Source organism: Calonectris borealis, chromosome 4, assembly GCF_964195595.1.
Source record: "Calonectris borealis chromosome 4, bCalBor7.hap1.2, whole genome shotgun sequence".
Taxonomy (NCBI): Eukaryota; Metazoa; Chordata; class Aves; order Procellariiformes; family Procellariidae; genus Calonectris; species Calonectris borealis.
The window spans coordinates 45,347,274-45,373,002 of NC_134315.1; the positions used below are offsets into that span (position 1 = coordinate 45,347,274).

General features: G+C 36.2%; 1 protein-coding gene across 4 annotated transcripts in view; it reads left to right on the forward strand.

Annotated features, from left to right (window-relative positions):
• The window catches only part of MARCHF1 (membrane associated ring-CH-type finger 1), a 259,802-nt gene that overhangs the window by 42,455 nt on the left and 191,618 nt on the right, over positions 1-25,729 (forward strand). The window contains exon 2 of one of the 4 annotated variants that reach the window (XM_075149400.1): positions 21,024-21,098. The exons of the other annotated variants lie outside the window; for them this stretch is intronic. The gene's annotated coding sequence lies outside the window, so the exon portion shown is untranslated. The remainder of the gene's footprint in view (positions 1-21,023; positions 21,099-25,729) is intronic. 4 annotated transcript variants of the gene reach the window in all.

Genomic DNA, 25,729 nt, shown 5'->3' on the forward strand with positions numbered 1-25,729 from the left:
TTATAATCAGTGTTAGACAATATTCCTAGGAACTGTAAATGCTTGGTTTTTTGGAAGGTAACACTAGTATTAATCAAGGAGTGTTTCAGCTGTATATACTGCAATTTATGATTACCACAGAATAGTGATGGGACGTGCATAGACTCACTGAGAAGACTTGCAGCTGTAAGACACAAATTCTTTACTATTCTGAAATATTTCTTGAATTATTTTGTTATTCGGAAACAGCCCAAAGTAATGGTAATGTATTGTTCTTTGTAAAGTTCATGATGATAATCCAGTTTGCCATTAAAATTGCAGTGTTACAAATGTGTAAAAGAAAAAACCAAAACCAATATCTAAAATTAATTGAAAATTGGAATGACTATTTTTGCACTGAAAATGTTCCAATAATTTAATAGTGTTTTATTCCAAATTAAAGTAATTTGATGCTTTAAAATCACATGAGAAAGAGGTTATGAGGAGTGTGGTTTTAGAGACATTGATTTTGATACGTCCAAATGAAGTCAGTCTGTTGGCTGATTCCCTGGTCTTTCACTGTGGAGGGAGGAGGTCACCGGAAGCCTTGGGAGCCTCATTTTAAAGTACACTTTAGGGATGTTGTGCAGAGAGAAAATGTAATAGGATTATACCACAGAAATGTATTTGTTAGCTCCTCGGACCAGGTATGGAAAGTGGACGGAAGGCAAGGCAAGCAAATGAAAAACTTCTAAAAAATACAGTTGGGGAAGTAGCTGAAGGGAGGAGACTTCACTGTTTTGGATGAACCAGAGAAAGCAAACCCGGAGGAACATGTAGTTTTCAAGAGAGGCTGACAGAGGGATGAGTATTTTAGCAGAAAGAATGACAAAGGAGGGTAGACTTAAAAGATAGAAGCAGTAGGGTTTAGTGAGAGAGTGTATGCAGAGGAAGAAAGAAAGGTGATGAAAAATGAGAGACAGCCTGAGAATGTGGGTAATGCTGTCAGGGAAGAGGGTGGAGTTGCCTCCCAAAAATGTGTAGATGGAAATATTTAAGAACTCAAATAAATATTACATGGTTAGGCAGCTGAGAGAAATCCCTGGTTTTTATTTTTGGCACTATTGCCTGTGGGGAAAACTGCTAAGTTCATCCTGTGCATTCTCAAGATGAATTGTGGTGCAGAAAGACGCTGGTAAACGTTGTTCAAGTTTTTGAACTGTAACTGAGCACAGATACTCTTTTGAACCTTTTTTTCAGAGCGTTCAGTCAGTGGGGGAGTTGGTCTGCTACCATTTTAAATGCTTGTGCTAAAAATATTAACTCTGTTACTGTACAGTTCAGTAGCTAGTATCCAAACAGTAATGACATCAGATCCAGGATAGATATAGTTTGTGTACACCTCAGGAAGCAGTGGAGTGACTTGAAGTTGCAGGGCTATCTGGTTCTATTTTGCTTGCCAGATGAAGTTCCTTATATCCAAGAATATTTCCACACCTTGTAAATGGTTTTTCTTTGTAGCATAACATTTGGCTGTTATGCATGAATCTTTTAGCTCTACGTTGTTCTGCATAGAATTAAATGGAAGTTTACAGTTTGAAAGAAACAAATACATGTTAATCACATTGCAGTCAGTTTTGTTCCCCCTATTATGAAACCCGATTAGTATTTCTAAGCATTATTAGTATTTCTAAGCTAGATACTTTCTCACCTCAGGTTTTAAAATTCTGAGAATAAACTTGGTCATCTCTTTAAAAACAGATATAGAAAGCTGAGGGATTTACATATCTGTCAGGATGTGCTAGGGGAGAAAAATGAGAAGCAAATAAAGCTACAACAAAATTCAATCAGGAAAACTGTTTTCTGAATGTTATGAAAGGAAAAATGCAAGTTTTCAGAGAAAACTTTATAACCTTCTAAATGTAAGGATGATAGTTTTGCAATAAAGGAATAAATGAGTTGGATATGAATAACTATGACATGTAATCTTTATAAGGCACATGATATTTATTTGTGTAGAGTGGTGACCTGCAATTTGTTTCAGTTTTTTTGTTTGGTTTTGTTTAGGTGTTACATATTCCAGATACTATTTTTAGTGTACTGAGCTAATGAAAATCTCTACGCTGTCACACCAAAAGTTGTTGATAGAAGCCCTTGTGAAAATATGTTTAATTAATACTAGAAGGGCAATGGACTGTTCAGAAATAACAACTGAATCGGAGCATACATACTGCAAGTTAATCAGTTATTACAATCAATAGAAGTAGGGGGCAAGAAGTGAACCTGCATCCCAATCTTGGATTTTGTTACCTTTTGAAAATTCTACAATAGCAGTGTCTGCCATCTTCAAGTTGTGTAAAAATATGCTGTTTGAATTTCTGGCACTTGACAAATTTCGTTTTTATATTTTCTATATATGCTCATCTAATAATGATTGTATTTAAAACTTTGCAAAGTCAGCAATTGGAAGCTCTGATAAAGATTAAGAAAGTTGAAAGTTGTATAATAGTGATTTTTAACTCTCCATAACATGTGTAACACAAATCAAGGGAATATCAGTCTAATTCAAATAGAATTGATAAATATTAGTGAATGTTGCCTAGGGAATGACTGAAGTTGCAAATCAGAAGTGTAGGCTGTTACTTACTTATTGTCTAGTTCACGAGGTGAACATTAAGTACATCTTGAAAACCATAGCTCATTATTTAAAAAAACATATTTGTAAGTCCATCCAAAGAGCACTCCAACTTGAGTGCCATTTCCTTTTAAATTATGCAACTTACATTCTTAAATTTTCTACTTTGTGAAATTTTTATGATTGCTTCTTAAAAAGAAGAGAGGATTCAAATTTTTTTTTTTTGTTCTAACTAGTGAATGTTGAAAATGTAAATTTCGTTCTGTTAGAAGAAAACCAGGGTATCTGCTTGGCTTTTTTATCTAAACGGTTCAAGTGACAGAAGCATTTTGATCAACAGCAGTGGTGGTAAAATAAGATATTGATACAAACAGACGGCTGAAGTCTATTTCAGGAAGCATATCTTAAAGATCTCTGTTTTAGGGGCAAAGCAATGCAATGCAAGCTGGAAGAATGTTATGTCATGTAATTTTTTTAACAGCGAAAGTGATTAATTTATATGCCATGAAAAGTGGTGGGTTTGAAAAACGTTTGATTTTTCTAAATTGCATCCAGAGGAACCTTATACATGAAAAAGAAATGTGTTTTTCCTATAAGGATGTTAAATACTATGATGTAGTACCTGATATTGCCATTCTAAAATAACGGTAATCTGATACACAAATCCAGATGGCCTTTGGGATAAGGGTCAAACAGATAGTTACATTTTTGTTTTTGTTTTCATATATCAAGCCATTACTTAAATGGAAAATTTCACTTGGCAGAGTTGCTGCAACAGATCTAGAACAGAGATGCTTATTCCAGAAAGCAAAGTGGTCTGCCTTTTAAAGACATTCAAGTGTAAGTTGAATATTGATTACTACAAGGCACATTCTATAAATGTATTTGGAGAAGTATATTCAAAACTGTTCAATTTCCAAGGAAAATTTCACACCTTAGTTCAGTTTCTAAAGCGTTCAAAAACACATACTCTGCTAATTGTTTGGCTTCCTAGGAACACCTGAAATTTAATATAGTTAGTAATGTGTGGAACTAAATTCCTCTTCCTTTTTTTGTGTGTGTGTGTGTGTGTGTGTGTGTGTGTGTGTCCATAAAATGTTAAAGTCTTCTGAGTGTTATAAAGGGCCATTCTGATAGGGATGCTATTTACGACTTCTCCAGGAATGAATTGTATTTTTCCTAAAACTGGTGGGAGACTAAATACTAATGTACTTGTAGATTAACCAAAATATATGTTTGGCTGCTTTTTCAATATTGAATTTGGTTGTTTTTTATTTGTTGGACCATTCAACTCATTTAAGATTACACTACTGAAAACAAATCACAATAAGCCTTGATATGTGCAATCTCCTAAATTTACACTGAAAACTAGAGCTAAATTATCCGGGTGTTTTGAAGGTAATGAAGTTAGTGTATGGTCTCATTCATATTAGTATTATAATGAGAAGCTATATACATTCACAGAAGGAAAGTAACATCAGTATAAACATTTACAGCTACACTAACACTTTCAATTTTGGTTCTCTAGTTACAATTTTTTATTTTTTCCACTGGAGGAAATAAAATTCATGTTCTGCTCTATAACTGTTCTATTTCATTTACAACTAATGTATTGAAAGGACACAAGACTTTATCTTGGCATAGAGGATTATATTTTGATTTCACTGACTACCTAAACCATGATAGTTTTTAGCCTCTAGAGGGAAAAACATCTTATATGAAAAATTTTAGGCTTTGAACAATGTTTTTGTGATAGAGCTTTTACTTTTTACAGTCATACTTTTTAGAACAATTTAAAACCTGCATATGTGTATGTATTGCCAAGATAAACGTCTTCACGATAACCTACTTTTTAAAGGGCTGTTTGGTGCTCTTTTTCAAGGGGTGAATATCAGCTAGTGAAAATAATGGGCTGCTTAACAGCTTAAACAAAATTTGTCTGAAAAATGTCCCTTATTTCTCTAGTAATTAAAGGCAGCTTGGGCAATACTGTGAAAACTTAGCAGAAAAAATTCTGAGGTTTTCTGTTGCTGTCACGCCTATAAATACAGCAACTTTTTATATATTGTCTGTATTTCGCTCACAACCCCCCATAGAGAAATAGAGTACATGTGTTCACTTATTTGTTAAGGTCAAAGGGCATTGTAAAAATCTTTGCTATTAAGAAATAAGGACATAACGACAGTGGGATTACCATAGTGGTAGGGCTTCAAAATGTTTGACTCTGTTTATTCATTACACTCATTTCTTCTGGGGAATTAATGATGTACCTTTAATGTAGGATGACTGCACTGTAGGGTATTTTAGGCAGTACTTATAGAAATGGTTGCCAGGTATGCAGCTTATCTTTCTAGAATATCAGCAGGAAAAAAATTCTGGCCTCTGATGACAAAAACATTATGGCAAACTAGGGTATGGTGGCTCTTTTCAAATACATGGGCGTGTATGTATATTTTGAATGGAATTCTAAATACACGTAATGCTAAGACAAATTCTGTTTCGAGACTCATAATATCACATAGCTGATTAATTGCTTTAAGTGTAATTAAGATATGTAAAAATCCATAATTTCTGATATTTGAGGAAAAGGATGAGTTGGAGGAGGAAAATAGGGGAGAAGGTAGATAGCAAAAAGCTAATTTTTGCAGTGTAACTTTAAATGTCAAGTATTTTATCTAGCTGTCAGAAAGATTTTCATCAGTGTAGAATCAATATTAAGTTTTGACAAGTTGTTAGATTGGGAATTGGGAAGAAGACAAAAAGGGTGAATCAAAAACTTACTCTGCTCAAGGAATGATCTGTTTTAACATCAACGATAGTCTACTTTAATATTGCTTGACTTCATTCCCCTGAATCATAATGTGCATATGAAATAGGTGAGTCTATGTTAATGGTTTATATAGATACTTTGTCAAAGCAGGTGTTTTTATGGTAGAATTGTTGGCATATTCTCCATATGTGCATAGCTTCTGTTGCTTAACCAGGAAGTGTGGATGGATTTTTTAAATCCTTATCAAGGAGATGAAAGGAGGAGGTATCATAACACTGATATATTATTGCTATATATCCTCTGTTTTTACTCATTTGTCACAAAATCATGTTTTCCTAATCCTGCATAGCGGTTCTGAATTTTGGATTGAAATACTTTGTGTATGAAGCCTGTGTGTTGGCTTCATTTGTATAATGATATAAAAATTCTTGATTATAGAAGCACCTTCCAACTTGTAAAATATCTCTTCCCAGAAGACTGGAGGTTAGGTTAATTAACACTTCTGGAATTGATTTACATTTGCAGTACTACCTTGATTCAATTCATTTGACTTCATAGAGATGAGTGATAGAGGTTTAGCCTCTTGTAGTATCAATGAGTAGTAATTTTGTAGAGGTGCTGTACAGATTAGTGAGGTATTTTTATTTAAAATGGCTGAAGGTAAAAGTGTTGAGTATAATCACATAATAGGAGTTAAACTTTTTCATTCTAATACTCCAATCCACGAAGCAGAAATTTCTGTTCTTCTAACACATAGGTTTAGAGTAGCTATCTCCAAAGAATACCGAAATAGAGAAAACGGCAGTACGTTCGTGTTGCCAGAGAGTGTGCCTTAATGATACTGGCTTCATTTGTCATTCAGTCCCAGGAGAACTGACTATATAGTGTTCGCAGCAGGACTGTGAATGAAAGTTTCTGACCACCTGCTCTCCGTAATTTTTATCTCTGTATGGTTCCCAGCCTATGTGCTGAATGACACAGGACTCAGGCAAAGAACAAAAATAGGCTTTTGGGCTATGGAGTCTTAATGTAAGAGGGGACTTTCCTGAAGACCCTCATAGCTGTAACAATTTATGGAATGCTTTAAAAGCTAGAAAGCTGCAAAAATAGAATTTAATAATTCACTTTAACTCAAGCATTCAAACTTTATTTATATGTATATATGACATTAGGTATCCAACAAGTCATAATTTTAAAAGCAATGGAGATTAAAGGTCACATTCTGCCATGACTAACCTACGTATAAAACCTTGTTAAAGTGTGAAATTTCCTTTCCCTAGGAAACTGATAGTTAAAAAAATCATTTGAGTTTATGTAAACTCATTTTTCAGCAAATCTGACTCAAAACAGTTTTCTAATATTTTATATTATTAAATGTGATCTAGAAGGTTAGAACGTAAGGATTTTTGTGCTATAATTTTTTTTGGTTGATGTTTGTACTTAGAGTATAGATAACAATATTGGTATCCTGGAGAGCATCTTCAAGATTTTATAAATGTATTCACTCTGGTTTATCAGGAACTGGGTAACTTATCTTTGAAAACATATGTGTGTGAAGCTAAAGCTGTTTCATGGTAGATAGTATTTATAAAATGAGGTCATTCACTTTGGATGCCAAAAGCTGTTTCAGTTTCATTTAGAAATCATAACAGGGACTTTTTTCTTGTTCTTCGATAGGCCAACTGAATGCCTCATCTATGGAATTTTGTCTAGCATGTCAAACTGTGGCTTTGACCAAAAATTCTCTCTTGGGTATGAAAATTTTCCTGGTTAAAGCCTTCTCACAATTGGTCTTCAAATTTGAGAGAGAGAATGCCATCCACACGCTAAAGAGGGCAGCATTTTCCTCCATGCGGATAAAGTGGCCTTTGATTCGATTGCAGTGCAGTCCCTTTCAGGGGGCAGGTTCTGCTGTTGCTGTTGATGTAATGGTCTCCTCCTCTGGCGTCACCTCCACAGAGAGAAGTGAGCTGCTGTTCTGTAATTGGCGACGCAAGAGAGTCATAAAGTACATCACATTTACAAGATAATTCTAAATGCAAGGAAATCAGCTTGTAGTCACCACTACCTCTTGTGGATTGTCTTTAATTAAAACAGTTTAAAATGGTTAAAAGCTTACTGAGTTGGTGACTTGCACAGAGTTTTCTGATAGAGTAATGTATTTTGGAAAGAGGAGGAAAACATGTAGAAGTAGTATCTTTCCCCATAAAAAAGTGTGCTGGAAGATCAGTAGATTGTTCAAACTGTACTTCAGTTTCTAAAATGTTGGGTTCATAGAAGTCTACTTCTAAGTCTACTACTAGTAATGTTTCTAATAATTTCTGCATCATGTAATTATCTCAGCCTTCAGTTTTAAGAAGGTGACAATCCTTGGCTGGCAGCACCAGCACATTCTCATCTCTCTAATCACATTTTCTAATTTTTTTTGAAGAAGGTATCTTGGTTCATATTCACAAGCTGTTTGTTATGTTTCAAACATGAAAATTGTTTGTGGATGGCATATTTTCTCTTATTGTGCGTGTGTATCAGAAATAATCTGTCATCCGATTTAAACTTCAATTTAGTCAGCACAGCATCTCAATTTAGAGAAAACTGGACTCCATTATAAAATACAATTGCAAAAGGATTATGGTTTTATGGTAATGTATGTAATTTATCGCTCTTATTGTTATGCAACAGCTTGTAGAGTAATGTTTTGACTTACTCCTTTAAATTTGCTTTGGAACATGAAAATGATAAGATTACTCTTATGTGGATTTTTTTTTTCTTTTTTTTCTTCAAAATTTTAAGGAGACATACAGTACCCTGACTTTCATGGATAATGTTATAAGGAATTTTCAAAATGTATTTGTTACTATGAGACAAATAAACAAGGGATACAACATGCGAGCAAAAAAATGTTTATTCAGGAATGAAAGGAAGATCTTTTAATTAAGTTATGGAATTTCAACTGTTTTTATTTAACATAATCTGGTACTTTGCAGCATGCTCTTTGGAGATATCTTGTCTCTGAACACATTAAGTGCTAAAGTTATGAATACACAAGAGATGTTCAAACAACCAACCTTCTTTTCTCAGGAGGAACTTCACAACACTTTTGCAAATATTGAACTATAATAGCAATTCTAAGTTCATAAAAACTTCTAACTGGACCTACTGGCCAAGTTCATGTCATCCCTGGGAGACTGTATTCTGTTGTTTTGGATTTGCAGTTCTCCCGTGAAAACACCAGGACTTGGGCTAGGGGTCAGCAAGTTCTTTTGTTCCAGAAGCGCAAGATCTGAATCTCTTGTGGCTGTTGGTTAACTGCAAGCTTCCCTGCCAAGTGGACAGCTGCTTTCCATCTGGAAATGTGGTTTGCAAGGGCTGACAATCTTATGAGATCTCTCTGCTATTTGTGATTATCAATTTTATTTTATATGCCCGCTCTGTTCTGTTATTAGAATACGCAGAGATATTCACATACTCAAAATTGCATATAGCTTAGATTTCTTTTTTTTTTTTTTTTTAAAGGGGCTAGGAACAATATATATTACTTTATCTCCCGACAGAAAAAAAGAATATTGTGTTTTTGAAAGCGCTTCTTATTTTGCACTGCTGCGATCTAAGTACAATTATTCAGTAGGCAGATATGAGGAACTATGTGCATGCAGAACATAACCTGGGGTGACTCTGAATGTGCTTTCCATTTGTTTTTGTTTTATTACAAGTAGACACAGTGCAGACTAGGTATCTCTCAAATCTAAAAACTTGTTATTTCAGTGTTTTTTAAGTGCTTTGTTCTAAATAGCATTACTAGAAGATAATCAGGGAATTTAAAGTTGTGTGTCATTTTTTAAAAAGTCTCAAATTTTAAGTAAAGTTGGTACAGTAATTATTTCAGCTGCTGACAACTTTACTTTTTCTTATTTGTATAAGTGAGGGGGGGACTCCAGGAGTTTTGTATGGACAAAGTTTAATTCTGATTTATGCAAATTAATTCTTGAAATGATATGTTAATTATTTTCAGTTGTTGACAGTCCTCTGGCACCCTCAGAAGTTGTTGTTGATACTCATGCAGTTCTGTGCAGTGTCCTAAAGCTGGTGTATGAATGAGTAAATTATATGAAATGTGGTGTTCTCTAATCCTCATACAGCAAAATCTGTGATGTTGATGATAAAGCTATTAATTTGTTTGGAGGAGTTGTTTTCATCATATGAAATAGTGCAAGGAAGGGATTTGCACATGAGCTTTGCTGATCCAGAGAGCAACAGTGCTTGGCCATTACCTTGGGAAGGTGGGAGACCAGATAGCAGGACACTTGAGAGATTTGCACTTCGATGGCAACGTTGCAGATGGGGACAGCAGTGGGGAGAGAATGGTTGTCACGTCTTTTTTGTATGTTGGCATATTATGAATCATTTGACAGAGAAAAAGGAAGGCTTCTGCTAAATTGTTTCTCAGACAGGTTTTTATTTTCCTCGTTCCAAAGATTAAACTTTGAATTCAGGTTTAATCTTTTTCCTGATTGTTCTTAAATTTTTCTTCTTAATACCTGCATGTCAGAATACAGTCCCGTAGAATACCTTAGGTAGGGATTGAGTATTGTTATTGTCCTCCCATTTACGATCCACAGATGTGTGTCTGCATTTTCCAGCTTACCTCTCAATTAACAGTACTGGTCTTTTTCTGCTTTAAGAATGTTTGTGCTCTGAAAAATGCTTTATTCTGTTGCTTTCCTGTACTAAATGCTGTTTCTGCCGGGCTGGAAAACAAATGAACACAAGGAGTAAGATCCTTACTGAGATAGCTAGAATTAATTTTCCAGTAACAGAGGTGAGCCACTAATATGATGCAATGCGTGCTTTTGTACTATAGTGAAGCATTTAGCTAATAATTCTTGATCAGCAATTAACCTAATCCTGGAGGCTACCCTCCTTTAATAAAAGGAAACTGAAATTTTCTTTGTCAATCTTTTTTGTCTTTTTTCTGTATAAATTAATTAAATTTATACAGATTGTTTTGTTCAGATCCTGTGCCTTTTTTATAAGTCAAATTATTTATCGCTTCATTGCTTTGCAAGTTTTTTTTTCCTGCTGTAAGCATTTTTCTCAAATCAGAAGATGTAACTACAGCTTTAATAGTGTCTTTCAGTGTAATGGATTAATAAAAAAGATTCTGAGGAAATTGGTACAAGCAAAGTTATAATTCTTTGTGCTATTTTTCTTTGCTTATCTAATGACAGCTCTTTCTGCAGAATAGACAAGCTTTTATGTCTCTACAGCTGTGTCATGTGACTGCCTTACTACTTTGAGCATATTTCTTGATAAATTCTCAATATTAGGGAACAGCTTTTGGTCTAGAATAAAGGGCTAAAGACTGCATAAATGCCAAGCCAATTTACTGAGGATTTTTCTTTGTCTGCATCCTGCCTTTTTAACCCAAATGTGCATTTTTTGTCATAGCCATTTCATTTTGGGGTTTTGAATTTGATTTCTTCTGAGGCTTATAAGCTTTTGTAATGGCCAAGACCTTAAAAAGAATGAAAGGTATAGAAAAGAAAATAAACCCAAAACAACAACAACAAAAAAAAAACAGGAAAAAAGGAAGTGTTTTTCAGCCTGGAAAGCTTGCAAACTAAATGAGAAACAGATTGATAAATACAGACAGGTGAGAAAGAACAAAGAGACAAGATGATGATATTGATTTAAAAAAAAGGCAAAAATTGGTTCAGCTATTTGTTGCAACCTTTTACATTCTCATATTCTTGGTGTGGTTTCATACATTCAGTTTGTAAAGCATGTGGCATTGGATTAAATCTTTTTTTCTTTTACACAGGGAAACTGGAGAGATCTGGTGTTTAGAGGGAAAAATACCTTCCATGGGAAGGACTGTCGCTTCAAAGCTGTTTGGTTTTCCTCCTAAAATCTGATCATTCATGGTTAGCTCATACTCAATCATTCTAATGCCACCTTCTCTTCTATTTTACTTGTTCTTGGGAGAATATGGATTAAGGTAAAAAGAGGTCACTGTGACCATACAGAGTGATAGTGGGGAGGAAGAAACCTTAACTGAAAATACGAGGCAGCCATGAAAGCAGATCCCAGCTGAGCATGTCATGAATCATAGACATGTCTGTTGGAAAGGACCTCAGGGGCATCTAGCCCAAAATTCTGGCAGAGCTGGCTATGGCCAGCACTAGATCAGGTCTCCGGAGACTCTGGCTGGTCCTGGACACCCTCAAGGATGTGGGGATTTCATAACCTCCATGGACAACCTGATCCAGGGCTGCATTACTCTCCTAGGGAAATGTCACCTCCCTAATGTTCAGCCTGAACCTCTCAAATGCCAGTTTGTGGCTGTTTTCCCTTGCTTATCTGTCTGCCACTACTGAGATGAATTTGGTTTCCTTGTCTTTGCAGTTCCCGCTCATGTCAGCTTGCCCCTACAGCCTGCTGTTGGCCAGACTGAACAAGACCAGCGTCCTCAACCTCTCCTTGTTGATCATGTGCTCTGGTCCCCTGACCATTGTGACAGTCCTGTGCTGGACCTCTCCACATTGCTCTTGAGGTGGGGGCGCAAAAACTGGCTCTGGAGTATTCCAGCCTCATCAGTGCAAAGAGTAACATGAGAATAACCTCTTGTTCTGTGGGCCCTGCTCAGGATGCAGTTTGCCTTATTCATGACAAGAGGGCACTGTTGGCTGCTGTTTGGCTTGATGTCCACCGCAAGTGCTGGGACCTGTTCAGCCGTTGACTGCTGGCCTACACTGCAGATTTACATTGCTGCAGGTGTAAAACTGTGTACTTTTCTATGTTGAACTTCATGAGTTAACCCAGTCCTCAAGTTTACTGAGGTTTCTTTCAGTCGAAGTTCTCCTGTTCATTCCACCATTTCTTCTACTTCAGTGTCATCTGCAGATTTGGTAAGGATGAAGTCCAGGTAGAAGAGTAAAGTGTAATATAGTGATTGGAAAGGATGTTAAGAAACCAGCAAGGGCAAAAGGCTGATAATTTTATCATTTCTAAAGTGAATGTGACTATTGCGATTGTCTTTTGAATGCACAGGAGAATAGTTGCTGCTGCTTTTTTTCAGATACTGAACTTGAAAAATGTACTAGCTAGTGTCTGCTTAAGACAGTAGTATTTATTGTAGGGAAGAAGATAAAGATCCTGATCTTTATCCGTAGGTTCTTATTTGGTTTACTGTGTTTCAGAGAAATCCGAACTGACTCTTGGGCAAGTGTTCCTTAGTAAACTGTGTCCCAAAGAAAGAATCTGTAAATAATCTTCAGACCAAGCAATGGAACTTGTAATTCCTCTCTTCTCTGATTCATGCTCTGCTCAGGTCTAGCTAGCCATGTAGCCATGTTCTTGCTATCCTGCCTCAGTTTTTCCTTTTTTTTTAAATTTTTTTAATTTTTTTTGAAATTCTTATCAGTACGTTTTCAGAAGCCTGGTGACTAATGCAGTCTGCAAGGATGTGAAGGATGTGGGTAACATGGATTTAGTCTCCTCAAGTTCAAGAGGGAGTTGAACATGTTTCCCTTGCAACCTAGACGAGTTGTCTTGCCAAGATGTTGTACGAAGTGAGGGTAGTGTCTTCTGTCTTCAGTCTTCTTATAGAATCATAGAATCATAGAATCATACAGGTTGGAAAAGACCTCTAAGATCATCATGTCCAACCGTCAACCCAACACACCATGCCCACTAAACCATGTCCCTAAGGGCCTCATCTACACGTCTTTTAAATACCTCCAGGGATGGTGACTCCACCACTTCCCTGGGCAGCCTGTTCCAAGGCCTGACCACTCTTTCAGTAAAGAAATTTCTCCTAATGTCCAATCTAAACCTCCCTTGGCGCAACTTGAGGCCATTTCCTCTCGTCCTATCGCTAGTTACTTGGGAGAAGAGACCAACACCCACCTCACTACAACCTCCTTTCAGGTAGTTGTAGAGCGCGATGAGGTCTCCCCTCAGCCTCCTCTTCTCCAGGCTAAACAATCCCAGTTCCCTCAGCCGCTCCTCATAAGGCTTGTGCTCCAGGCCCTTCACCAGCTTCGTTGCCCTCCTCTGGACACGCTCCAGCACCTCCATGTCCTTCTTGTAGTGAGGGGCCCAGAACTGAACACAGGATTTGAGGTGCGGCCTCACCAGTGCCGAGTACAGGGGCACGATCCCCTCCCTACTCCTGCTGGCCACACTATTCCTAATACAGGCCAGAAATATGGTGGTTTTAAAAATGGAGTGATTGCTCCTATTTAACAGTGAGGATTCCTGGGCACAGAGAGCAAGTCACTGCACTCCTGAGTAAAGTGCCTAAATTTTGGAGAAGATAAGATTTAAAACTGCACTCCTGCCCTTCTTGGCCTTGCAAATACAGTGAGGTAAATGTATTAATAATTAAGTTGAAATTATTTTATTATTTAAGAAATAGGAAGTCTGTTAAATCTCTCCAGACTTTCTCATCAGTCCTCAAGTTAGCATTACATTCTCATGTGCTATGCCATTCATTAGTGTTAAAACTCACAGTTGATCTGCAATTTAACAGTTGTGATTATAGGTAAGCACCTTGTCTTCAAGCTTAAATTTTAAACCCATGAAAACTCGAGGAAAGAAATAGGTATGTATAGAACTTTTCAACATGTCAGTCCTATTTCAGCCCCATTTCTGAGGAAGGCTATTCTATGACTGTCAGAATAGGACAATTAAGTAGCCAATATGTATTTGGGCCACAAAGGTAGAAGTGAAGAAACTTTTTCTCTTGTGTATCATTGAACCATTCATCCCTCAGTGGAGAGAAAAAAAAGGCATTTAGTAACTAGTTGTATACCAGAAGTACAACTTTGATTGCCATAGTACTCGTTAAACAAGCCCCTGCTTGCCAGCTCTTCTGGACAAGGAGATGCCTTCACTGTAGATGTTGATGGGAGTATTTCTGTTTGCAAAAGACTGAAATTCTAGTGTAAATGACTCAGAAGATTGATTAACTTTCTCAGAATGATAATTTTCTGTTTCTACATAGCCTTAACTGCTTGTAAATTAACTGTTTATGCTTTTCTGCTAATGAGATACTGTCATTTGCTCTCTCTATGACGTGATGAAGGGGTTGTGTGCCAAAAGCTTCTCTGTGGGGTCGCTTGCTGTCAGTTTAACAAAAATAATATTTTTCCCTGCAAATATTGCTTCTTTATAAAACACATTATTTGTTTTGGTAGACTAGTGATTCAGTGGCATTGTAGTAGAATTCATTGTAGTGTCACAGCAGACAATGAGAAGATGCAAGCTTTGGGTGTGTGCAGTTAATTAGATGAAATATATTTTGACAGACACCTAGTAATTAGAATTTAAAATTAATCTTTTTTTTTTTGCTTTTAATTATGTTTTATTTCAGTTCTTTGCTGAGAAGCTCTTCATTAGCTGTTAGGAATTGACATTACTGAATTTCACAAAGAGATGTAAGTCATGTCATCATGGGCTTTCACGTGCAGAGCTCTCAGTGTGTTTTTCTGAAATTATCTCCAAGCTCAGGATGCTACATATCTATGGAGTAACTTGTTTTAAGGCCAATTTAAGCAACAGGAATAAGCTCAGTTTGCATGTGCAGCTAACCATGCTGCTCTATTATGATTTCTGCTGCCGGTGCTACAAAGACATATGTTGAATTAAATAAAGAAATATAGCAAGTTTTTTACTATCTCTACCTTCAGTTATAATAAAACCTTCTACTAAAGTGTAATACTTAAATGCATTTTCTCAGTTTGACAGAGTTGTCGTTATGTAGAGCAGATCAACAATCTTGTGTTGTTGCTGTTCGTTTTCCTTCGCAAATAGTTGTTACGAGAACTTGGTACTGAAGCTGTTCAGCTACACTAATTGTATACTTGTTTCTATTTACAGCAACTGATGTGCTTCATTTAAAAACAAAACCCCCACTGTGTGTAGGACTTGTCTCTCTTACCTGCTTTTTCTTAAGTCCTGACATGAAAATTAACTCTGTGAAGATTATTTTTACTCGGAATGAATTGATTTGTAAGATTGTTATCTATCACACAACATATATCCTTCCACGTTGTTCCCCAGAGAGTGTGTAAGGTGTTCATTTTGCTGTTAACCTCCGCTCTCAAGTTGTGGCATAGCTTTTGGGAATGTGTTTTTTCTTCTGTGAATACATGCTGTGTAATACTTTTCTATGTTGATAGATGCAGGAGGGAGGCAAAATAAGGTGTATGCAGTGAAGCTCTTAACCCTGAACTGATTTCTTGAAATAGCAAGTTTTTCTTCCAAACTTGATTTGTCAGCATTAGTAAGCTCACCTGTACAGTTACACTTGGCTATATGCTTTTGTGAGCCCTAAACATGAGTGGAAATTTGATGACTAACACATTTAACGGTAGGCAAGGAGCCACGTGCTAAACTGCCTCATAGCTCTAACCAGGCCCCTGCCTGTTTTATCTCTCCAGTTCACTGCCGAGCACCGAAGGGCAAGTGATCATGAGGGCCTGTCTCTCACGCCTCAGGCTCTTGCATTGGTCTGCTTGCTTTATTGCTGTGATCTAAATATTTTCATAACCTCTTTTATGTGTACTGATTGATTTTTTTTTTTTTTTTTTAATTTAATTTGTTGATCAGAAGTAATGGTAGTGAGAGTATACAGTGAATTTAAGGTGTGAAACATTGAGGAGTCTTTCTACTCTTAACAGTCCTTAAAGCAAAACAGAACAAATGTACCTGGAAATGCACGGTGTTTGTTTTGAGTTACTATGGGAGCTGAGTGTAAGGACTGGTAAAGAACAGTGCTGGTAATGAAACTGCTCTTCTGAGGCATAAAAATAATTCTAGCCTTCTATTAAGAAAAGTCTGTCTGAAAATCATTCATGAGATTTTTGAATTGAGCCTGGCCTGAAGAAGCTGAATCGGTGGAGCTGGAAGGATCCCCATCACATTTCTGGGGCCAGGGAAGAGGAGATGTAGAATATGTTGTCTTGGCCATAGTGCTTGGGTAACTCCTTACTCTGATGGAGGAGAAAAAATGGGGTCATACCTGTGAGATTTTTTTAATATCCTATTACACAGATTTGAGTGCCAGTACTGCCCTTGATACTGGGGAGGTGGGTTTTTTTGTTACCTTTTTTTGGTTTTGTATTTGTTTCCTTCTGGAATCCCAAATAATTTGTTTGCTTGTCTGAAGTACTCAGGTTTTGGGGATTTTTTTGTTTTGCTTTGTGTTTGGTTTTTTTTTTTTTTTTAATTGTTGTTCTGATGTTTTTTTGTTTGGTTGGTTTTGTTACTCATACCCAGACACGAAAACAGTGTGGCATTGAGAGATACTCCTATGGGTATGCATAGTAATAGCTTTACATTTGTTTCTTCATTATCTTTCACCATTCTCGACTCTATCACTAACTTGTAGGGGGAAACCTGAACCAAATAAAGGAAGTTCACAGAAGACTTACTTGATTGTACACTCAGAAATCAGCAACTTGTTTGTAACAGCTATGCTATGAAAGCCAGGATTGCATCTATGTCAGAGTTTCTTGAGATACTTATCTTGCTGGCATATCACTTAGTTCTGGCAGAAGAGAGGGAATTCAGATGTAGCCATTGAAGAGCAGAGCACTGTTGATGACACTTTAGCATTGTCGTGATAATCAATATGTATTTACATTATTCAGAAAACCCTTAGTTTGCACAGGTCAACACTATTATTTCTATTTAAAAGTGCAAATAAGAAAAGTGTAACTGTATAAAAATAATTAAACCATAACTGAGTCAATTGACTATGGGACACATATTATCTGGCAGTAAATATCCACATGCTTGTAAGGGTAAGATAGGTGTCTGGTTTAAGTTATGCCTTTAGATGTCAAATTTTACCACTTTCCTTGCAACAGGATTAGAGAGACATGACAAAATTCCTAGAAAGCTGGCAACCAGAGGAGCCTGGCGTGAATGTTCTCACTGCAGTATCATTTGTCAACAGGAGTAGTCTTTGAAGGAAAACACCAGTGTAAGCAATTTTGCATTAGTTTTTCCTTAAAACAAAAAACCCCCACAAAAGTCCTACCCCCAGCATTGAGACAGTTTTTCACTGTTTTTACCTTCTGCAAAAATGTAATTTTGCAACTAGCCGTATTTTTTCATTTGATTTTAGAACTTAGATCTTTGCCAACTGTTCTTCGTTTTCATATTCCATGTTTCAGCGAAGCAGGTACCGTCTGAATTTTTAGTTTTAGCTGACAAATGTTTTCAAGAGTAAACACACCCGAAGCTACAGTATATCTTGATAGAACACATTTAGGAATGTGATAAAATAGCAAACAATATTTTTAAAAGAGCTTTGTGCGGATGCATTTCTTGTAGTAGAGTATGAAATTAGTAGAATATTAAGTAGCGACCCAGAAGGAGTTCCGGGAAGGTGTAGCCATCAGTGCAGTTTAGGTTGCACCTCTCCTTACTGTTGCCTGACTTTTATGGCAAACTAGGTCGGTTTGTCACTAATTCATCTGATCTGCACAATTCATTGTTAGTTGTTCAGCACAGTAGAAGCAAAATGTTTCTAGGCTCTCTGGATGCTGCATAATATTGTAGATGGAGAGTGGCAGCCCTTAGTTCTTTCATAAAGATTATAAGAGATGTAAAGCAGTACTTAGCCCTGCTAAGTAGAAAGTTAAAATGAGTTAAAAGAACAAAAACCCAACTTAGTTAACATGAGTGTTACTTTCCAACCAAATTCAGTATCTTCTGGAAGTTGACTCTGTCTCCTGAAACAATTAGAAGCTGAAGCTAGTTAGTGGGAGAGATTCTCCAAACTGGAGAAGGATTATACTGGCTCGTCAGCTGCAGGGAGTAATCTTGATGTTGGAAAGAAGGAATAGTGCTGCTTGCAGAGGTTTCTTCTCTGCTTTCCATAGTGAAGACCAATGCAGGTGGTTTTTTTAATGTCAGTGAAAAGTTGTTACCCTCTGTGGGAATTTCTTTGTATCTTGATCATCAACTGGTGCTACAGAATTTCCACCAGATGCCTAGCTCTGAATGGTGTTGAATTTAGCATGTAGCTTTGATTTCGGAATTACTCCTCAAATTTTTTTTTTTACCTGTTTGTATTTATTTATTTAATTCACCAGGATATATGATTATTTTTATCTTCATCTGAACATAACCTAAGCTTTTGAATGAATGGATTTTTTTGTTGTTTTCTTGTTTCTGAAAGCTGCTCTTAGCCTGTTTCTCCAAGTCAGTTTCCTTTTAACCTTTAATCACGCCTTTCTTAATAAGTGATGTGCACAAGCACTGTTTTCAATAGGTGTCTTTCAGTGATGCACATGATGTCTCTGGGATTTAATTCTTTTAGCAGTTCTTTTTATCTTCTTTTTAATAGGCTTTCTCATTTCTGTGTCATTTTCCTTTTGGAAATGGTGGATTTTCTGGGTTTTGTAACTGCTGTAGGGATATTGAATCTGAATGTGTTATTAGAGTGCCTTTCAATAGAAAAAAATTGAACAAGATCCTGCATACTATTCAATACTAAGTCTGGGACTGCATTTCTAATGGTTTCCCTAACCAGCTCTCCAGGAAATGATTATTGTAGTGCTAAAAGTTTCTTCTCTGCTTTGTGTCCCAGTTTGATCCTTGCCTGATACTCATGGGTATCTGCCATTACAATTGTATTTCCTTCCCTCATTGCCTCTCTGATCTCTCTTAGCATATCATAGTTGGTCAGTGCTATCATTCTGCTAGGGCAAATGATAATAGAAACGTACTTTGAGCTCTTACATTTGAGTCCAAGAACCTTGAATGATTTACTGAAATCTTCCTTCTTACCAAAACTCAATCAGAGGCCAAATACTCCCCTGCAACTGTAATGTGGACACCTGAGAGCTGAGACTATCTACTTAAAAAACTTCATTCAACTTAATACCCTTGTCATTCAGTTGAAATAACAATGTGTCAAGTTCCAAGCCTTTAATAGCTGGTCTACAAGGTGTGGCATTTCACAGGAACAGGGCAATAATTACAGGATACTTCAAGTTTGTCCCTATTCTGTCACAATTGATTATCCATTTTCTTTCTGAACACAAACTCTTGCCTTGGTGGGGAAAAAATGTACGCATTGTGGACATCTTCAGAGCTCTTCTTTGCTGTAATAATGTATTTGTAGATTCTTGTCGTCATGCTGAAATAGTACAGATATCTGAAGAATGCACAAGGTGAGAGTGAATTGCATCGCTAATTGAAATTAACAGGAGTTCCTCGCTCTTTTTATTCAGACATCTGTTGGCTTCCATGCTCTAGTTAACTCTGCATGTATTTGTTCAGAGTATTGTCAGTTCAGAATGTTATATTACAGCTAGTAATAATTGACTGGTATTTTTATGCTAATCTGTACTATTCAGCTCCTGGGTCCAATTACTTATTGTTGAGGGGATAGAGAATCAATGGTGATTTTTCTCCACCGCTCTCCTAGATTATATGTACTACATTATAGCTGTTTAAAATTAAAAAAAAATTGCTTGGTTCCAAGAATAGGATGCTATTATTGTGCTGATGGCTACTTACTTTCGATATATATTCATTTTTGTGATATATAGAACACTTTTTTTGAAGCATGATAATTTTGATAGTTTTTTTTTTTGTTTAGCCTCAGTTTAAAGTGATAATATTAGTAGTAATGGCAAAAACATTCAAATAAGATATTATGCTGAGAAACTTTGATCTTTTGTATGTAAGCAGAACTTTATCCATAACCAAAATCAGCTCTTTGGCAGAAACTGGTTTTTTTCTGTAAGACTGGTGAACTTCATAGGGCTTAGTCATGAAGATGTTTTTCACATCCAGCTTTGTAGATGGGTCTTATGGAAGTGCCACTTGGTAAATAATTCAGAAAGAGGTCTGCTGAATTAATTTTACTTGAAATTAGACAGCTAATTCTATCAAACTTAGCATGTAGTTCTAGGACATAGCATGAAAACAAAGTATCATATGAGATTTTGACCTGTAATCTGCATACTTGGAAATAATTCTCCTTATTGGAAATAATGACAGCTCCTTTCCTATTTTAACATTTGATACACACAAAATTTGTAAATAAGAGATTCCTGCAATCATAATGTGAAGTATTGGAAAGGGGATTTAGATGGTGGTGAAGAAATTTTCCTAGTAAACCCCTATTAATTCAGGGAAAGTATTGGTGTGCTCAACTGAGAAGCCAAAACAATGAACCAGTATTAATGAGCCTACTTCAACCAGTAGGTATAATAATATTTATTAAACAAGCAACAAAGAAAACAAGAACAACAACAACAAAAAACCCAAAAAACCAAAACAAACTTTAAATGCATAAATAGCTCTAAGGCTTGACAGTTCTCCCTTTAAGTGGTTCCATTGACTGTACACAAAAAATAAATTGAGAAAACCCCAAAAGTCAATAGTTCTGCAGGATTAACGGATAAGGGTAGCTTTTTCACAGGATTCATATTTGAGTCAGCTGAAACTAGACATATGTTTTCTGTCTTTGGTGATTTGTTCACTCCACAAGAAAACCACCTACATTTTCTGAGGGGAAAAAAAAACAAAGCAAAAAAGGACACTATTTCATGTTGAAAATGCTGAAACCTAATCCTTCTCAGTTGAAAATAGCACAAAGTTTTGACATTTACTTCCGTTTTCTTAAAAAAACAGATCCCTTCTGACACCATGCCAAACTGAAACATAGCATGCTAAGGTGAATGATCAAGAAACACTTTGAGAAAACAGGTATTTTTTCTATTCTTTTGGTTAACCAGAATTTTTTAATGTTTTTGTTCTAACTGACCAAAAATGGTCTATATTTATTTTATCTTTTTGGTCAACCAAAAAGTAGATGTTTGCATGTCTGTAGTTATAAAATATGTGTGAATTGCCGTCTCCTACCTTATTTGTTAATTTCCCTACTCACAGATATCCAGTGCTTTAATGCTGTCTTGTATAACATATGCACGGATGTTTGCACAGCAGCGTATTCTAAACTGCTTTATTTTGGATCCCAGCTGTCTCTTTTCTGTCACATGTCTTAATACATACTGACCCCACAGACCTGTGGGTTTTGAAAGGAAAGCTGTAACTTTGGGGTTTTATATTTAAAAACTTTTCAGTTCATTTTATTCAATTAAAAAGAATGTAATTTTCTTTTCAAAAGAATATGACATACTGTTCTTGGAATGTTTCAAATGCTAAATTTCTGCCTGAGTAGTAAATGTTTGAGTATGATAAGTGTTCCTGCATTTTCCCAGTGCATGTGTGTTATTCTAATTCATAACTTTTTGAATACTTAGGAGTAAAACAAAGATTTTTTTTTTCATGGAATAAGGAAATGACATTTTGGTTTTTTTTCTTCTTCTTAAATATTTACTTCAGCAGAAAATGTTGGAATGAATAGTAGACATCAAAGGTGGAAAATAAATTTACTAAGCTGTAATTTGCACTTTCCTGAGTATGGCATAAAAGTATGTTGTATTTTTTTTGCTTTGTTACACTTTAAATGTCTCAGCTGTTTCAGCTACATACTTTTTAACAATTTTTTTTATAGCCCAATAAATATCAAAATATGAAAGTTTTTCTTGGCATCCTATTTTTATTTTTGTCCTAATTTCAGACTATTATTTCTAATCATTGTAACGTCCTGAACAACAGACCATGCTTGTTTATATATATATATATATACACACTGTTTGAGCACATAGGAGAGTTGTCCTTTTCTCCTATAATCATCTTATTTCTTTTTGTTCTCTGAGATACATTGCCTCTTTACATTACTTCCTGAACCTTTTCTGTTGTTCTGATTACTAAAGAACAAACTTCTAGCTTAATTTGTTAATTTATCAGTGATGCTCTTAGAAGGAAAAGATACATTTTTGAAGGGATATCCTATGTGAGGAGGATTTTCTCCTTGTGAATATACTGCTGTTCTCAAAAAACTTGAAATTGCGGAGTGACAATAGTGATACTTTGTCTGTGAACCGTTGTGCTAATCAGATACCCACAATGGTTTTGATTGCTGGTACAGCAGCATTTGTGGAAGAGTTAGAATTTTTAAATGGCAAAATTTGCTCTTTTTTGCAGTTCTGTGTCTCTTCTGGGAGATTTTTCACTTCTTGAAAAACAGCTGAGGTCTTCCCTAGCTTAGGTGTTTTGTACAAGCCTGAAAGTTAGGGCTAAAGAAACTTTGGATCATTAAGGATGTTTACTGCAAGAAAGCAGAATTTTTCTGCAGTAGCCCTTTATCTTAGCCTTTAACCAACCCTCAGTAGGTTAATAAGGCAGGCAACGAGCTCCCTCAGCAGGTTGCTCTCCTACGTGTTTGACTTGATCATTATGATTTCCCTAAATATAACCTCAGTATTTTTATTCTGAAATATCAAGCCAGAATCTACATCATAAAACTCTGAGAATATTTCATGGCATTGAAATTAATTTTTTTTTTGTAGTTGGTAAGTGTGATGGCAAATATGTGACTAAAGTGATGGCAGCTATGCTTTTAGAAGGCAAATTTAAAAGAAATCCCTATGTAAGTCTTTCTGTGACATGAAAATTGTAATACTCTGATAAAACCAAAAAGCATACTTGTTTCCTGAAACCGTGCGCAAGATTTGAGATTACTTTGAGAACTCTTGATTTTAAAGTTCATGAAGAGTGTCTGTAATCAGCATAGCAATTTGACTTCTTAATTAGACTAGTCCTGTGAGAGTTTGGCTCCCCATACAGTATGTTTATGAATCTGATCAAGCAGGCAGTAAAAAAACAGTTATAGATACTATCTTTATTTTTTAACTCACAAAGGAGCAAGAACTGAAATACTGGAGCTCTTGCTTCTGTGATAATTAAAACATGGATCTGAATGAATAGAAATTAAGAAAAAGAAGTGTACCCTGAAGAAATCTATACACCACAAAATGAGGTCTTTGGCAGCTAACAGAAGCAAGAGAAGGACAAAAGAAACTCTTGGACTGTGCCAAGACTGTGCCATCAAATACTAGCTACCTGCTGGACTAGTATAAATGAATTTTCTTTTTTTTTTTTCATTGAGGATTTATCAAGTCACAACAAGCCATACGTGAGATTTTGGTTTTGTTATGGCAAGTCAGTCAGTCTATTGTCTACATTTAAAAAAAAAGGTAAAAAAAAAAAGTGCTGTCTATTATCAATTCATATCCTTAGATTTATCTTTTTTCTTATTGACATAAATGTTGGTAATTTGAATTTGTCGTTACTTGTCCTTTGTGTGTGAAGTGATTTGTAGTGAAAATAGCTAGAAACAGTAGCCAGAACCTGATTTGTTACTTCTTTTTACTCTGTTTTCCAATACGTTAATTGTTCATTCAGCATCCATTTATGACTCAAAGATGTCGAGCTCTATGTTTGGTATTAAAACTAACTGTGTTGGCAATAGAGATGTGTATTGTATTCTGCAAACATATCACTATAGTAGTTCAGGATGTTAGTCTGCCAGGTGACTAACATCTGTCTATGATTTATTATTGCCTTTTCTTTCTTAGGGAAGAGGTTTGTGCATTGGCTTTCTGCTTGTAATTGATAGAGAAGACTTGGTTTTTGGTTTTGCGCTATGCTTATGTTGAAAGGTTGAGTTCATAAATGCCTGCGAGAGACATTTCTGATGATTTCTAGGTAGGTCAGGCGTATAGGCTAGAGCCTGTTACAACTAGATAACCCTGGTTTTGCACAGATAAACTTATCTCCTGGGGCAGGCAATTCTACTTTGCTTACGGAGTGGAGTTGTTAGTTACATTCATTTATTCCAGAGCTCTTTTACAGTCTCATAGCTATACTTACGCCACTGTTCCCTAAAGTTGTGGACTGAAACCTGGCACTCGATACTATGCCAGATACAGAGCAGAAGACAAACCTGACATTCTCACAGACATCATTGACCTTCGTGTAAATAGCCAGAACTCCAGCTGTGAGTCTTGCCTATGAGTGGTTTTCAATTTATTATCTTTTTCTTAAATTGTTGAATCAATAGAAAGTAGTTAGAAGGGTAGGCATTATTGTCAAAAGGCCACCTGGGACATTCAAAGGAAAAGGTCTTTATTACTTTTTTCCTTGTTTCAGGGAAAAGGTCTCCTTCTCCCTATTTAGCAGTGATTTTGTGAGGGACTGTTGGCAATAGTGGGACCAGGTATCCACCAGGCTTACTGGGTCTTTTGGGAAGTGCCCAGTCAGAACATCATTTTTGGATGTAGTATACTCTTTGCCATATTTGAAGCAGTTTAATAGTTGCATGCTATCGTTCTTTTTCTTGATTACACAAACAGAATTTGGATAAAATAAGGATATTCCTACTAACAGTTGGAGAGAGACTTTCAGAGTTTGAAAGAAGAAATCTGATATAATAAGATATTTTGGAAAATGTTTACTGTGAGCAATGAATTCCTCTTTAACCAAAAGACACCTGATGGCAGCTCTAAGAATTAGAAGTATTTTGTTAATTTGATGAGATCTACCAATGTATGATGCCAGTCACAGGATGCAGCCACATGATCATGAAAACTACACCCATATGAGCATGTATGCACTCACTGTCGCACTCGCTTTCTGGCCCATTGACTGGACTCTGTCTTGAGGCCAGAAGCACGCTTTTGCATAAAGACTCTATAGGCCTTTTCCATTAACATTCCAGGTAGCGTTTGCCTTAGTGCTAACTATGTTAGTGGGTGGGTGTTTTGTGGTGTTTTGTTTTTTTTTTTTTTCTCTTTTCTGAAGGCTCTAATTTTTTTTCTCTGTGGTTTGACGTCTCAGCTGGGACCTTCAATAAGCTGATCTTTTTCTTTCTCAATTCGGTTCCATTTCAAGTGAACTATAATAGGAAGACAATTTCAGTCTCTATAGATGACATGGAAAATATGCTTGATGATTTGTCTTGGGAATATTTACTTAAGTGCAGCACAGTGATTGAGCTTTGAGATCCTGAGCTTTGAGATGCAGAACTTGATGTCTGAAGTAATTAATGGCAAATGCCTCCCAGCTTTCACTATGGGATCCTTAAGAGTATGTTAGCCAGCGTGTAGTGCTTCAATGAGGCAGAGTATATTGGAAAAACGTGAGTAAGTAGCAGATAAAAAATGCTATTTAGATAGTGGGAAGGAATCTGCAGAAATCTGATGTTTCTCATAAGAACTTAACCTCAAGCCATTCCATAATTGCACATCTGTAGAGATGTTACCTACCTAATCACTGAAGAGTCTGCATGTGTGATGGATGGTCTGTGCAGTCTGTTTGCAATTTACTACCTGCTCTGTAGCCTCTTCTGCTGAAAGGGTCATAGCTGGAGCAGTGTGGAAGAGGGCTGCCTTTTTCCAGATGCTAAAAAATGGACTGGGGGACTTAGGGGG